Source organism: Octopus sinensis, linkage group LG12 (genome assembly GCF_006345805.1).
Source record: "Octopus sinensis linkage group LG12, ASM634580v1, whole genome shotgun sequence".
Classification (NCBI taxonomy): domain Eukaryota; kingdom Metazoa; phylum Mollusca; class Cephalopoda; order Octopoda; family Octopodidae; genus Octopus; species Octopus sinensis.
In genome coordinates, this window is record NC_043008.1 from 16,915,097 (window position 1) to 16,932,530 (window position 17,434).

A 17,434-nucleotide genomic window follows, 5' to 3' on the forward strand; every position below is an offset into this window, starting at 1 on the left:
TTAACCATACTTACTGTTTTTCTGAAACCTGCTGAATTGGAAAAAAACAAATACAAACACAAACACATACATAAACAACTAACTAACTATTTAAATTTTTTTCAAACAAATCCACTCATAAGGCTTTTCGCAGCCCGACGTTCCAGGAGCAGGCAATTGCCCTAGGTACCACGTTGTGAGATTGAACCCTAAACCTCATAATTGGGTATATTATTTTACTTGTTTCAGTCATTTAACTGTGGCCATGCTGGAGCACCGCCTTTATTCATGCAAGTCGACCCCAGGATTTATTCTTTGGATGCCTAATATTCTATCGGTCTCTTTTGCCGACCCGCAAAGTTACGGGGATGTAAACACATCACCATCGGTCGTCAAGCGATGCTGGAGGGGCAATCACAGACACACAAACAAACATATACACACACACACGTATATATATATATATATATATATATATATACACACATACATACACACATATATACTTAATGTAGGATAACATTTTATTTGTCGAAAAAAAAATTTTATCAATGACCAGCATATTAAAAAATACCTTTAAAGGTTAAATTTATAAAGGGCTCTTACAAGTTAACCCTGAAATCGGCCCGATATGGTAATAATGGGATTTTTTAGAAATATCTGCCGACCTTTTTGGGAGCAGCGTGCGTTCTGTGAAAAATTATAATGGTTATGGACAATGTCTTATTTTCGGCATATGGCATTAGAACATTTTTCCGTTTGCCCTCATTTATAAATTATAATATATATATATATATATATATATATATATATACATATACATATATACGACGGGCTTCTTTCAGTTTCGTCTACCAAATCCACTCACAAGGCTTTGGTCGGCCCGAGATTCTAGCAGAAGACACTTGCCTAAGGTGCTGCGCAGTGGGACTGAACCAGAAACCATGTGGCTGGTAAGCAAGCTACTTACCACTCCTGCGCCTGCATCTTAGATATTTTTCTGTATTTCACTTTTGCTTATATCTTAACCAGAAAGCATCAAAGTTATAAAACATTTATTTAAAAGTAATGTTACGTTTACTGCAACTTCTTGAAAAAGTTTTTGTTCAAAGAAATTTATGGAGTCGATGAGTTCCGACGCAATAATATATTATGCTGCAACAATTTATTCTCAACACTAAAGGAAAGGCAAGCAAATAATACGATATAGGTTGGATATGAACGCAGAACCGAAAGATCTGCACACTTGACTACCACATATCAATTACAACATACTTAATTCTACTGATTTAGAAAAGAAACAATGAAGTTCTAAGTTCATCAACCTGAGTAGAAGGAACAGACTGTCTGATTATATTGTTATAATATGTCAGTGATAGACAATCAATGTTGTGTTGGGTGGAGGAGAAATAAGTATCAAAGAGCGCAGAGAAATCGATGCAATTTACAATAGACGTACGTAACAGCTCATTGATAAGAAATAAAGAACTCTGTATATAATAGCAGACATGGTCAATCAATCAATTAAATGGCCTTTCAGGAAGATATATGACCGACCATAGTAATAAGATGAGTGAGGAATGTTGACTCTGTAAGTGGGAGTATTCATTAGTCAGTAAGCTAGTTGATGAGTGTCGTAATGTTGAGAGGATGTGAGATCAGGATGAGCCGCCACTAGAAGATGGCTTTGAATACCGGTAGCAGCTGCTGTCATTTCATCTATCTATCTATCCATTCATCTATCTATCTATCTATCTATCTATCTATCTATCTATCTATCTATCTATCTATCTATCTATCCATCCATCCATCTATCTATCTATCTATCTATCTATCTATCCCCACTTCTCTCTCTTTCTCTCTCTCTCTCTTTATATTAGATAGATAGATAGATACACAAATATATATATACACACACACACACATACATGTAATATAATATATATATATATATATATATATCATATATATATATATATATATATATATTATACAATACACACACACACGTGTGAGTGTTTGTGTGCGTGTACAAAATGCCCCTGAAGAAAAGCGTTCTTCCCACATTGTCTTACTTCTGACGTCTATGAAAGGAAATTGTAATTAAGAATCCAAATTAGTTTATTATTCTTGAAATTGCTATTGCTTTTATCCAAGTAATTTCTTTCGTTTTTACTTTATATGTATAAACTTTCCAGAAGATTTTTAGGTTTCAACTACATTGTCTATATATTAAACAAAATAATGACCCAGTTTCAAATATGGATTTGTTTACATGGATACACGCCTACAGGGTCTCAGATCTTCCACAGTGCTAGTTTAGTAGTTGCTGTCATCTCAAGAACAGCTCTAACCGAACATAACTAACGCCATGATCATATTGCCTTTCAGTTTATATATCTACAACTCTGTTGTTATATGTGACCTTATCCTTTTAAAGACAGGGGTATGTGCTTTAAGGGAAATTTGATTGCAAACTATCAACAGATCAAGTAGCAGCCACGATTTACATTGATATCTTAGCTGCATGAAAAATAATAATCTCCTGCACAATTTTAACTTAGTATTTAAAGTAATCTACATGCATATGTTGGAGAACATTTAGCCGGTGGCATTACCATTTCTTTTACTCGTCGTGTTTACTTAATAATGAACTCAGCTGTTATATCAGCATGTAAAAAAAACATAAAGAATACAGCACGATTTTCCATACAAAATTTCTTTTCTTGAAAAAAATCATTCTTCACCATACTTATGACTAAACTTCCTATAACAAGATTCTCAGTCTCCTTCTGGAAACCAACTGACTTCAAGAATAACTACCTCGTTTGACACACTTCTATTAAAGCTGTGTCTTCTAAAAATGACAAAGTTACAGTGACGGTTCACCATGATCTCATACCTACATCAATTGGCTTACTGACCCATGAGTCAAAATTTCTCTCCTAAGCTAATCTTAAAATTGTTCTTCCATTAACAAACAAATAGACAGATCGAATAAAGTAGTTTCAAAACACGCTATACTTACAGAGATAATGTCATTGGTGAATATTTTAATCGTAACGTATGTGTAATTACGACATACTAAGCGTTAAATTACAAGAACGACAACGTAACGAATAAATTAAGGACGAGTTAAGATTCAGTGCTCTAAAAATTAGATTTGATATTCTTGGTAGAGTTTTCAAGATAACGGCAGCAATCTTTGACGTCGTAATTGATTTTTGTTAGGGAGTAGCTCAGGAGCGTTGAATCAGTGTCTGTGACATAAGGCACAACGAATATCGCAAGAAACTGAGCATTACAATACAGGAGTATACACTCTCTGGCTCATCATTCTATCATTCATTGATATAGATTGCCGAAAGATATAGGTACAATTATTGATCCATTTATCTATCTAAGCGCGCGCACACACACACTCACACGCGCGAGCGCCTATGTATATATATATATATATATATATATATATGTGTGTGTGTGTGTGTGTGTGTGTGTGTGTGTGTGTGTGTGTCTTTTATTCTCTTTTACTCTTTTACTTGTTTCAATCATTTGACTGCCGCCATGCTGGAGCACTGCCTTTAGTCGAGGAAATCGATCCCAGGACTTATTTTTTGTAAGCCTAGTACTTATTCTGTCGGTCTCTTTTGCCGAACCTCGAAGTTACGGGGACGTAAACACACCAGCACACGATGTGTAAGTAAAAATTGCAAAACCAACACACCCAAAACAAAGCACGTTGGAATCGAACCAAGGGCCTTCAGATTTGCTATTGAACTTTTAACTATGCAACAATGTTAGCAAGAATAAATTCGAAAACATTTTAAAGTTGGTGGTCCGTCACAGAATTGTATGAAAAGAGGGAAATCAAGAGAGTGTCGATAAATGGTAATAATGGTAGTTGTGGGTGGTCAGGTGTTGAGTAATGGTAAAAATGATGACGATGATGATGATGATAATAATCATCATCAGCATCATCGTCATCATCAACATACACAACACCCCCACCATTATTGTTATCAATTTCAGCATTATCATCAACATCCTTACCGACATTATCAACAACACCAACACCACCATCATCACCATCACCATAATCAATATTCCCGTCAACATCATCTTCAATATCATCACCGTTGCCATCATCGTCATCATCCTCAATTTTCATCAGCATCATGATCATCAAACATCCCCAGCATCATCATCGACACCTTCATTGCCGCCAACATCGACAACACCACAACCACATCAACCACCACCACCACCGATACCTCCACCACCACCACCAACACCTCCACCACAACCATCATCATCATCATCATCATCATCATCATCATCATCATCATCACCATCATCATCATCATCATCATCGTCATCATCGTCATCATCATCATCATCATCATCATCATCATCATCATCATCATCATCATCATCATCATCATCATCATCATCATCATCATCATCATCATCATCATCATCATCATCATCATCATCATCATCGTCGTCGTCGTCATCATCATCGTCATCGTCGTCGTCATCACCATCGTCATCGTCGTCGCCAATTTCATCAGTACCGTCATCATCGTTATATTCTTGTGGTGAACAAGCGAAGATATGCCAAACCGTGACTCTACACGCTTTTATGCTTACAGAAAAGAACACACAAACACACACTTGCCCGTACACATACACACACACACACACACACACACACACACACACACACACACACATACACAACACTACCTGATGCAAGTGAAGTCATAGATGCATACTAACTAATGTGTGAACATTTACGTTGAGTATTGATCGGCTAGAAATTCCAGCGCAATCACCCTCAGATTTCGTATTCTCTTTAAAGAAAACTAAAAAAAAGAAGTAAATAAATAAAGGAAGGCTATATATTTTGGGTGATATAGTTATAGTTAGACACAGAACGTCTGGAAAAATAAAAGACAGGATGATATAGGTTGAAACGACTTTGATCATTGATCTAACCTATTTGAACAGGTCCTGACCTGGGGTTAAGCAGCAAACATCAATAAAAACAATAATAAATCACTAGACACACAAATACAAGACGGCAGAGAGAGAGAAAGGAGGGGAAGAGAAAGGGTGATGGAAAGAGAGAAACAAACAGACAGAGAGAGATGCACGAAGGCAGAGGGAGAGGAAGAGAAGGAAGGAGAGAAGGAGAGAGAAGAGCTAACACATATCGTAAAAACAAGCAAGGAAAACATTAAAACTCACTATGAATCAGGAAATACATATTTCATAATTTTATTATCATTATTATTATTATTATTATTATTATTATTATCATTATTATTGTTATTATTATCGTTGTTATTATTATTAGTGTGTGAAAGCGGTTTGGTGTGAAATACTTTTTGTCTAGTTATCTTAACCTTTTTAACTTTCAAGCATAGAATTGATTGCATTTTTCATGTTTTATAAATAACTGCTTGAAGGCGAGATGTCCGGTGGTTAAGGTAAATGCACTCAAGATAGCTACCTAGATCGGGGGGGGGGGGTCGATTCCCGAACCGGACGACGCGTTGTGTCCTTGAGCGAGCTCGGTTCAAAGTCTCCCTTGACCACAAATGGCCTGAACTCTTTGCATGAACACCACCCTGTACATAATTCCATGTCCCCCTACATGGCCTTGCTTTTTGCTTTTTGAGCCAAAAAATTAACTAAATAACTAACTAACTAACTAACTAACTCCATTTCACGTTGCTCCAGTCCATTCAAGTGTAAATGGATAACTCTGCAACGGACTGGCCTCGCGATCAAAGGAAATATGTTGGCCTCTGCACCTAACCAGCGGGATGGCATCATTTGAAAGCTAAAACGACGCAAAGCTCATCCAGATAGGCTGGTCGATCACATGACAAATAACCGCAGCAATGGCTGTGCGGTGAAGAAGTTCATTTGGCGACCACATCGTCTCGGGTTCAGTTCCAGTGTGCGGAACATTGATCATGAGTCAGTAACTATAAAAGCCTCCGGCTGACCAAGAACTTCTGAGCGGATTTCGCTGACGGAAACTGCGTGGGATTCGATTGTGTGAGTATGTGTGTGTGTTTGTGTAGTACTTGTTGAAGTTGTTGTTGTTCTTGTTGTTCTTGTTGATTTTGTTGTATCAAAATAAGGATAAGGAGAAAGGCCTGGAACAAAAGGTTGGATATTAACAACTTTGAAGTCGGGATAACTTGATATATTCAGGTATATATGCAGTTATGTATACAGGTAAATATAATATATTTTGCATATATACATATGCATATACATATATCTTCTGCCACATTTAGTTATTCGATTGTGGTCATACTGGAGCACACCTTGAACAATTTTAGTCGAACGAAATGACCCCGGAACTTACCACTTAAACGATATTCTAATAAAATAGCATTTCGAAAAATTGGTAATAACTGCTGTTTGATTTTATGAGCCAAAACCCTTTTAGGAGGTGCTCCAGCATGGCCGAAGTCCAATAACAATAACAGAAGAAAGATTAAAGATTTGTGAAATAGTTATCCACCTTTATACTCATTGAATGAGCAATCGCTTCAATTGCAACAATCAATGCAGAGATCGTCGAAAGTGACGGTGATCCGTTTAGTTGTATGAGTATATCTTTCTATTTATCTGTGTCCATATAGATCCGCTGCACCCAGTCGTGTGTGAATCAATAAAAATATATTAACCAGAATATTTATGTGTGTACGAATGTATGTGCTTACATGTATACGTATATAATATATATGCGAGTGTATATATTTGTATGTTGCCTCGATGTATGTATATCGTCAATTGATCAGACCCAGCAAATAAAAAGTAAAAATAATAATAATGATAACAACAATAAAGAAAAGGAGAAAAAAAAGAAGAAAAAAATCAGTTAGTCCAGGCCTGAATGCCTGTTTCTCACATCACTGAGCATGTCGAAAGTCTTCGTTCATTTCCGCCACAACTTCCGTTAATTCCCGGTCTCAGGACCGTCTTCATCTCTTTTTCATCTTTTGACCTTAAACTCATATATTAACCCGCTCCCATTATATCATGTCGCATTCATATTTTTCTTGACTTTCTTCTTAATGATATCCACGATGACAATCTCTATATATAATTATATCTCATTAATTTTCTCTTATTTTCTATCACTACCTACATGTAGCCACCATTTTCCTTCACTCTATCTATCTATCTATCTATCTATCTATCTATCTATCTATCTATCTATCTATCTATCTATCTATCTACTTATCTATGTCTATTTTAGCTGTTGGTTTAGTAGTTGCATTCTGTTAACATCTCTTAATGTATGGGCAATTATACTGTCCCACCTAATTATAAGTTCCCCCTTCTTGTACCCAAACACACCACACATTGTAGAATGTCCTTGTGATGCACATCCCTCATCTATATCCCTGTGGCAAAGAGAACAAATCGTTATTATTATTATTATTATTATTATTATTATTATTATTATTATTACTAGGCGCAGGAGTGGCTGTGTTGTAAGTAGCTTGCTTACCAACTACATGTCTTCTGCTATAGCCTCGGGCCGACCAAGGCCTTGAAAGTGGATTTGATAGACGGAAACTGAAAGAAGCCCGTCGTATATATGTATGTATATATATATATATATACCAATAATTAAGGGTTTAGCAACAAGTTGCTTAACCACATACCCATATGTGTGTGTGTTTGTGTGTCTGTGTTTATCCCTTCCAAAATCACTTGACAACCGATGCTGGTGTGTTTACGTCCTCCTGATGCTGGTGTGTTTGTGCAATACCCACTTCTCTCTCTTTGTGTGTGTGTGTGTGTGTGTGTGCCCACTCACATTCTGTATATTTGCTTATAATATATAACATATAAGTTTATGTATACATACATGTGCACATTATCATACGGGTGTCTGTATGTATATATTCATTTATTAGTCGTGGGTGAAAGCACTTCCTGCGACCCTTACAGGGCTCCAAGTGAGATGTCGAAGGAGGGAAGGAGCTATCTTGAAAGAGGAATCCTCGACCGGATTACTGCGACAGTGTGGGTCCCAGAAAACGTACACAATGTTCAGGCTGGTTATGTCTAACTGGCACCGAGTTAATGCTCACCACCCATGAAGGTCATGGTGCGATTTGAACTCAGGGTGAGGGGGAGAGAGAACGACGAAAAGAATTTCTGCGTCAAACGTATTCTGTCCAACGTCATAAGGACTCAGGCAATTCGACAAAGTATGTTTGCGCGCGTGCGTATGCTTGTGTGTATGTGCGTGCGTGTGTAAGCGTGTGTGTGCGTGAGTGTGTATTTTGTATGTATATTCTATACGTATCATACATAAATATTTACATGAACATGTGTGTATATATACACACGTATATATATACATACGTATATATATATATATATGTATATATATATATATATATATATATATATATATATATATATATATATTATATATATAATATATATATATTAAGGATTTTAAGGATATATATATATTTATACATACGTATATATATATATGTATATATATATTTATAGATACGTATATATATATATATATGTATATATATATATATATACATACATATGCATTATATATATGTAAACACATGTACACGTATGTATATGTCTGTATATGTATATATCTGTGTCTGCGTATAAGAGTTTATGTGTGTTTATGTGAGTGTGTCCGTTTCGTATACGAAACAGCAATTATAAATCTCAATCCGTAAGTGTATATATATATATATATATATACACACGCAGACACACAAACACACACACACATGCATGCATGTACAAACTCGCCGGCGCTATTATTTCTGTTTATCAGAAAAAAAAGGTTACCACAGTGCGCCGTGTGCCTCGAGTCTCGTGCACAGCAGATGTCCTGATAAGTTTGACGACTACCAGGGACGAAATTCTTGAACCATGAGTCACTTTTTAACCTTCCACCGATCAAATGTGTTTTCCCTTTTGTGAGGGGGCGTGAGTGTGTGTTTGCGCATGTTTGGATATGTATGTATATGTATGTATATGTGTATATACGTGTGTTTCTATATGTATGCATGTATGTATATGATATATTCATACATATCATTTATTTTGTAAACTTTCATCTTTTACTTGTTTTAGCTATAGGAGTGCGGCCATGCTGGTGCATCGCCTTGAAGGAGGTTCGTCGAAAAAATCGACACAAGTAATTCTTCTTCATAACCTGGTATTTCATCTATCAGGCCCTTTTTGTCGAATCCCTAAGTTACAAGGACGTAAACAAACGAATATGAACAATCGAGCGATGGTGGTTAACAAAATCACACGCAAACATATACATACATACATACATACATACATACATGTTCTCATATAGACAATCACTCACACACACACGCATACATACATATATGTTTACATACAGACACTCACACTCACGCATGAGAGTGTATTCACATATACGTATTAACAGAAACATACGAATGCACACACATATACACACACACACATAATACTTTCATATACATATATATACATATATAAACACATTTGGATATATATATATACACACACACATACGCACACACATACACATACATATATATATATATACATATATATGTACATACACAAACTTACATACATATATATACATTGACACGTACACACAAACGCACACATACATGTATACATGTATGTGTGTGTATGTGTGTGTGTGTGTGTGTGTCAAATGCACGACCAGGATTTCACAGGCGACTTCTCAACTATAAATAAAAAACATCTCAATTAGCCTCCAAACTTCGTCCGCAAACACATTTCTATCTTAACATACAAATAATTATTTCTGTGCTTATATATTCTTCTGTCCAGTCCGTCCCTAAACGTTTGTGCGTTTTAATTCTTTGTGATTGTCTGTAACTTTATTTATTGAGCGTGCATTCGTTAAACTAATTCAGTTCCAGACTTTATGTTCTACCATTTAGGAGATAGACACAGAATTAAAGACATATGTTAAAAGAGAGCCATTGCCAATTAGATCCTGCATAAATTTCACCGTTAAAGGTGACCGCAGTGACATTCTCATTATTGTGATATGCTATCTGATTTTATCCGTACACCAGAAGATAATATCTATACATACACCCACGATACACAAATACACACGCAAGCACACACATAAAATAAAAGGATTATATTGCATATAACATGCTTTATAAGCATTGTAGATTCTAGTACACACCAATACGCACATGCAAAAATGCTCATACACACACAACACATCTCGCTTAAGTAGATTACTCATTCATCACTCATTTGGATGCAAGCAAGTTTTCTCGCAAATACGCAGACACACATATCAGGATATACACAATGTGATAGGAGAGTCTCTATGTGGTAGCTCAATTTTGTAGAAATAGCAGTCAAATTCTCCTTTGTATACTATTATAAATAGGGTTGTAATTTCAGGCGACTTAAAGACCCCACTTTGGTCATAAATGACAATAGGATTGCACCTAGACGGTTCCCCTCCAAAGCGCAAGTCCGGGCAAGGTTGTTTATGGTAGACCAGCAGTCACCCATGCGTATCAGTCTCCTCGCTCCACGCCACCGATGTTATCCAAAGGCCAGTTACAGCTTGGTGCCAGTGACGTCACAACTCATTTCTACAACTTTCGCTTGGGCAACATCTCTGGTGTGGAGAGTGGTGTCTAGTATGCGTGGCCGACTGCTGGTCTTCCATAAACAACCTTTCTTGGACTTGTGCCTCGGAGGGGAACTTTCTAGGTACAATCCCATGATCATTCATGACAGAAAACTGTCATGACCCTTTAATTTCAGGCAGATTTGGTTGCTAGTTCTCATAGCACTAACATTTGCGCGGAGAGTAATATTTTTTAAGAGCAATTAATTTAACCGAAGATAGAATGCCCAAGATTTTAATTTTTTTTATTGTTTCTGAATTTTTCCTTCACACGAGCACGTACCCTCGATACATAACTAGAAATTCCGACAATGGGCCATCCGGATTTTAAAAAAATAATTTGGGGCTTCCCTTCCTCACAACTTTATTTCTGTGCAGCAAACAAAAACAATATTTGTTAGAAACCAGAAACAAATATTTTCTTTTATTCTTTTACTTGTTTCAGTCATTTAACTGTGGCCATGCCGGAGCACCATTTTGGGGTTTTAGTCAAAGAAATTGACCCTAGCTGAAGATATCACGCAGTAGGACAGAACCCGAAACAATGCGGTTGGAAAGCAAGCTTGTTACCATACAAGCACCCCTGTGCTTATTATCTCTAATTCTTGTTGCACCGCAGCTAGGCCGGAGCATTTTTTTTCCATGTTTCAGTCATTCGCAAAAAAAAATCACTACTAATTTCAACATTGTACTTATTTTATGTCTAGATTTTGCTGAAACACTATCTCATGCATTTTGAGTCAACACCAGATAGAAATAATATCCATTACGAGACAACACTACAGGGCAAACAAAAAAGAAATCACAAAAAAAACAAAAACAAATTTGATAACCGAAACACAAGACATGAAATTCAAAGTTGACCTTGGCGTGTATCGACCGGACAGGTTGAAAACTAAATACAGTTACAGACTCTGGACGCTGTTCTTAATTATTTCAGTAAATTCTAATCGCTATTTATAACCATTGATTTATTAGATAGGTACAATGTCTCAAGATTTTACTTATTTCCTTCCGAAGACATCTATGGACTACTGAACCGAAATATTATTTTCTAGTTTTCGCCACGTTAAGCGAACGAAAGACACAGCTTAACCCATCTCTTTCCCCAGACTCACCACGATATCAGTTGATTAGTTGAATGTTAAGGAAATTTCCTCGCAAGCCTAATAGAAAATTAGCTACAGTAGACAGCAAAATGTGGAGGCGCGTGGATTAGTGGTTAGGGTGTCAGCACCATGATCGTAAGATTGTGGTTTCGATTCCTGGACCGGGCGACGTGTTGTGTTCATGAGCAAAACATTTCATTTCACGTTGCTCCAGTCCACTCAGCTGGCAAAAATGAGTAATGCTGCGATGGACGGGCGTCACGTCCAGCTGGGGAACATACACGCCATAGAAACCGGAAAAAAGGGCCCATAAGTCTGGCTAGGCTTTAAGAGGGCGCATTTATCTTTAGACAGCAAAATACTCGTTATATTTTTAGTGATGCTGTTGATTGTAGCATTAAGTTCTTCCACCCTATCATTCATTCCTAACATGCTAGGCGCCTCTATGCCAGTGCTTCTCAACCAGGGTCCGCACAAACCTTGAGGGTCCATATAAGGGTTTATTCTTTTCTATCCCTTTATTTGTTTCAGTTATTTGACATGATGGAGCACCGCCTTCATGGATTTTAGTCGAACAAATCGACCCCCAGGACTTATTTTTTAAGCCTAGTACTTATTCTCGCTGACTCTTTTGTTGAACCGCTAAGTTTTGAGGAGGTAAACACACCAACACCGGTTGTTAAATAGTGATTGGGGAGCAAACACAGACACAAAATACACATAGATGGATATATACATATATATACAACGGGTTTCTTTCAGTTTCCGTCTACCAAATCCACTCTCAAGTCTTCGATCAGCCCAAGAATATAATAGAAGACACATGCCAAGGTGCCAGGCAATGGGACTGAACCTGGAACGATGTAGTTGAGAAGCAGGCTTCTTACCACACAGTAATGCTGCAATGTTGTTTTTTGCACGCTTATTCTGCAAGTCTTGAGAAGGACGTTGGTGAAATGCCACTTCATGAAAGCTTGTTCTGTGACAGTGACATTGCTGGAGAATATACCACCCGAGGCACCCTTTGTGTTTGCCACCCCTCTCCACCCCACCCAAGGTCGTATAGGCTTATACAACATATCTAAAAGTGAAACTCTCCTCCCTTAATCAAAGCATCATCAGGGGCAGACCCCCACCTCTTCATCTCCTCCCCAGCAGCGCTACTGGTTCTGAGGTAATTTCCGCCGAGGTCGACTTTGCCTTTCATCCTTTCGGGGTCGATAAATTAAGTACCAGTTACGCACTGGGGTCGATATAATCGACTTAATCCGTTTGTCTGTCCTTGTTTGTCCCTTCTATGTTTAGCCCCTTGTGGGCAATAAAGAAATAGGTAAATAATAACCGAAATCGACTGACACCCGTCTTTCAAAACGGGGCAAAAGAACTTGGAAAATTTAGAACAAAGGCTTGTACGAAAATTTCAAATTAACTTTACTCCCACCATTTAATATGAACTTGAAATATTCAAAGATATCTTCAAAGAATTAATAAGTGTCCCAAAGTAAAGAAAGTAAAGAAAAGCCAAATCAGAAAACCTAAAGCTAATTGTAGACACGGCTTCTTGACAGCATGTTATTCTGAACCATAAATGAAATTAAGAAAGTTTCAAATATTTATTTAAGAAATTTAAGTGACCTGGGTGTTATGACACGGTTACAGACATAAAATGAAACAGCCACAAGCGATCACTTCTGATACACGATTCTGCGGTAAGGTTTAATAACCGAGAATAGATATAAAAGTAAAGAGATGTAGGCATAGAATGAAATAAGAAGTGGAAACTGTAAAATCTATAGATTATTGTTGGAAGATTATAATGATAGAAGTTCTACTGTGACTTTTATTTTGGTAATAAATAACTGCTGCAGAGGTATTGGTTTTTGATGAGATTGAACTGAGGAATTTGAGAATGATAACGACGCACAGACACACACGCAATCGGACATATGCGTACATATATTGTCAGGTAGTATGGAAAAAGAGAGAGAGAGGGGGAGAAGGAAGGGAAAAAGAAGAATGAAGGAGGAAGAAATAAATGAGATAAAATGAAAAGGAAAGGAAGGCAAGAGTATAAGAGGAGGAGAAGAAGAAGAAGAAGAAGAAGGAGGAGGAGGAGGAGGAGAAAAAGAAGAACGGGCAGAAGAAAAAGTAGAAGAGGAAGAAGAACAATAACAAGAAGAACAAGAAGAAGAAGAGAGGAAGAAGAAGAAAAGAAGAAGAAGACGAAGAAAAAGAAGTAGAAGAAGAAGGGGAAGAGGAAGAGGAAGAAGGAGAAGAAGGGGAAGAAGAAGGAGGAGGAGGAGGAGAAGAAGGAGAAAAAGAAGAAAAGGAAGAAGGAGTAGAGAAGAAGCAGAAGAAGAAGAAAAGAAGAAGAAGAAAGAAGAAGAAGAAAAAAGAAGAAGAAGAAGGACTAGGAGAACAACGAAAACGAAAGTAACAAACAAGAAAAGAAATAGGAGAAGGAGGAAGAAAAGTGGGTAATGCTCAATGTAATGAAGAACAAAACAGAACGAAAAGAACGAACTTCAACGAAATATTTGTTAACACCGAGAGAGAAGAGCGAGAATAAGTTATACTGTGTATGTGTGTCTGAGCGCTCTTTGTGTGTACGTGTGTGTGTTTGTATGTTATGTATCTGTCTCTCTATCTGTGAGTTTTTCTCTCTGTGCCTAAGTTGCACTCTCTTGTAGGTACATTCACAGAGATAAACACTGAAAAACGTAATATAAACAAGCACTCAAGCACTTCCCATACGAAACTCTCACCAGTGGCGAAACGAAACGCGGTAAGGCAGGTTTAGAAAAACACAAACAGTTTGGTTGAACCCAGTTTTTCTCATCGAAAACGCCAATTGTTTATCCGTGGGGTGTGCCGTCGCAGCATGACATAATACATGTTTGTCAAACATTCTATATAGTGTATTGCTACATGTATATTAAAAGCCACGCGTTGTTGCACGTCTCTTTATATATAGAAGGATACATATATATATATACACATACACGTGTCTGTGTATGTATATATATATATATATATATATATATATATATATATACACGCACACAGGCACAGAGATATACATACATGCAAGCATATATTTATGCGAATATATATTATGTGAATATATGTGTCTATATATGTGTGTGTGCGTGTGGGTGCGCATATAACTATACGTATATGTACTTATAAATAAATGAATATATGCATATATGCATATACATATTATACATATATATATGTATATGCGTGCCTATATGTATGGATATATAAATACAATATAGATATATATATAGATATATATATATATATATATATATATATATATATATATATGTATATACAAAAATATATACATATGTATATATGTATTTATATACATATTTATATATGTATGCATATATATTTATCTTTATGCATATACATATATATATAAATATACATATGTATGTATATAAGTGTGTATATATATATACACAAACATACAGACAGACAGACACACACACACACACATATATGGCATACTCGGTAGTATAGTGGTAAGTTTCCTCGGCGGGCATGGCCGCAATCTAATGACTAAAACAAGTAAAGAGTAAAACAAATGCACTTGAACGCACACGCGTGCACAGATATGAATATATACATGCATGTGACTATGCATGCATGCATGCATGCATCCATCCATCCATCCATACATACATACATACATGCATGCATGCATACATCCTTCACTCCTTGATACCCTGGTTGTATGACTCAGTGAGATATCTTTCCAACTGTTCTCCACTATACATGAAATAACCGATTCCCCAAAACAACACTTTAACATCAGGGAGAAGATAACAAACCCCTTTGAAAATTAAACGACTGTCACCCAACGTAGCTTAACAACCGATGCTGGTGTGGTTACGTCTCTGTTATCTAGCGGTTCGGCAAAAGACACCGATAGAATAAGTACTAGGCTTACAAAGAATAAGTCCTGGGGTCAATTTGCTCGACTAAAGGCGATGATCCAGCATGAACGCAGTTGAATGACTGAAACAAGAAAAAGAGTGTAATTATATATATATATATATATATATATATATATATATATATATACTCATATATATAGTGTATTGCTACATGTATATTACAAGCCACGTGATGTTGCATATCTCTTTATATATATCTGTATATAAGATAAATGTGTCGCATATGTGTGTGTATATATATATATATGTATAGTTCTTGAATTATAATTAATGTAAATTATATACATTAAACTGTTTATATCATTTAGTTTATAGCTGTATAATTTTTTGTATTGCTTTATCCGTATTTTTTAATGGAAGCCTTAATGTTTTGTATCCGGATTAATGATACAGCTCTGCTGTATTTTACGTGTGAGTGTGTGTGTTTATGGAGGTACGTGTGTGCGCGCGCGTATGTCTACATACATCGCTGTTACTTTGACTCTGTATATATCATCATATTCATGTTCGTGTATATACATATACATTTATATATTTACCTACATGTATAAATCTTACATGCATCCATACAAATATATAGGAGAGGGGGCTTTCTCCGTCCGGGTTGCGGATCCGTGGAATAAGCTGCCGGACGAGATAGTGAAGATGCCGACGAGCGCAAGGTTCAAAGTCAATGGCCTGAACTCTTTGCATGAACACCCTCCCTATATATAACGCCATGTCCCCCTAAATGGCCTTGCTTTTTGCTTTTAGAGCCCAAAAATTAACTTAACTTTTATATGTGTGCGAATGTGTGCATATTTCTATATATCTGTACGTGTGTGTGTGTGTGTCCGATGCATATATACAAATTAGAGTGTGTCCATGTGTTTTTCTTCGTAAGTGTACTCCTACATTGAATACATGTATAACCGTTAATGTAGTTGCCACATGTCACATGTGTGAAGGAGCTTATTTTCTTGGCGTGGCAGTCTCCTATAATGCGAGGTCGAGTAACACATACAAAGAAAATGAAGGCGAGTCGTCACGTTTTGCCGTTTTACCGTCGTTCTGGATGCGTCCTAATTTGTTCTTGGGATATTTACTGACGAAGGAATGTTAAGGCAGAGACAGCGAATAAATAAATAAATAAATAAATAAATAAATTTATAAATAAATGGGACGTTTAAATCATTGTTTGTCAAGATAGAGGGACTTAACCGTGTTGAATTCGCTTGAAGGAGACGCAGTTCTGGCGATGTTTATAACAAATTTAACAATTGTGGACAGTCAGCAGAAGAAAAGAAACAAAATTTTATTTATGATGTATACGGGAGTTTTAATTCGATTTAGCATACACACGCACTCACACAAACTAACATATACACAGGCACAAACACACGTGTGATTATATGTACAGAAAAGTACATATATGTATACAAAAATGCATATGAATATATGTATGTATGTATGTATGTATGTATGTATGTATGTATGTATGTATGTATGTATGCATGCAAATAAGAAAAATAGAATTCAAAATATGAATATATATATATATACAGAGAGAGAGAGAGAGAAAGAGAGAGAGGAAGAGAGATATATATATATGACTAAATAATGTTATTTATGTTTAGCAGAATCAACACAGTGATTCAAGAGCCGAGATTTTCATA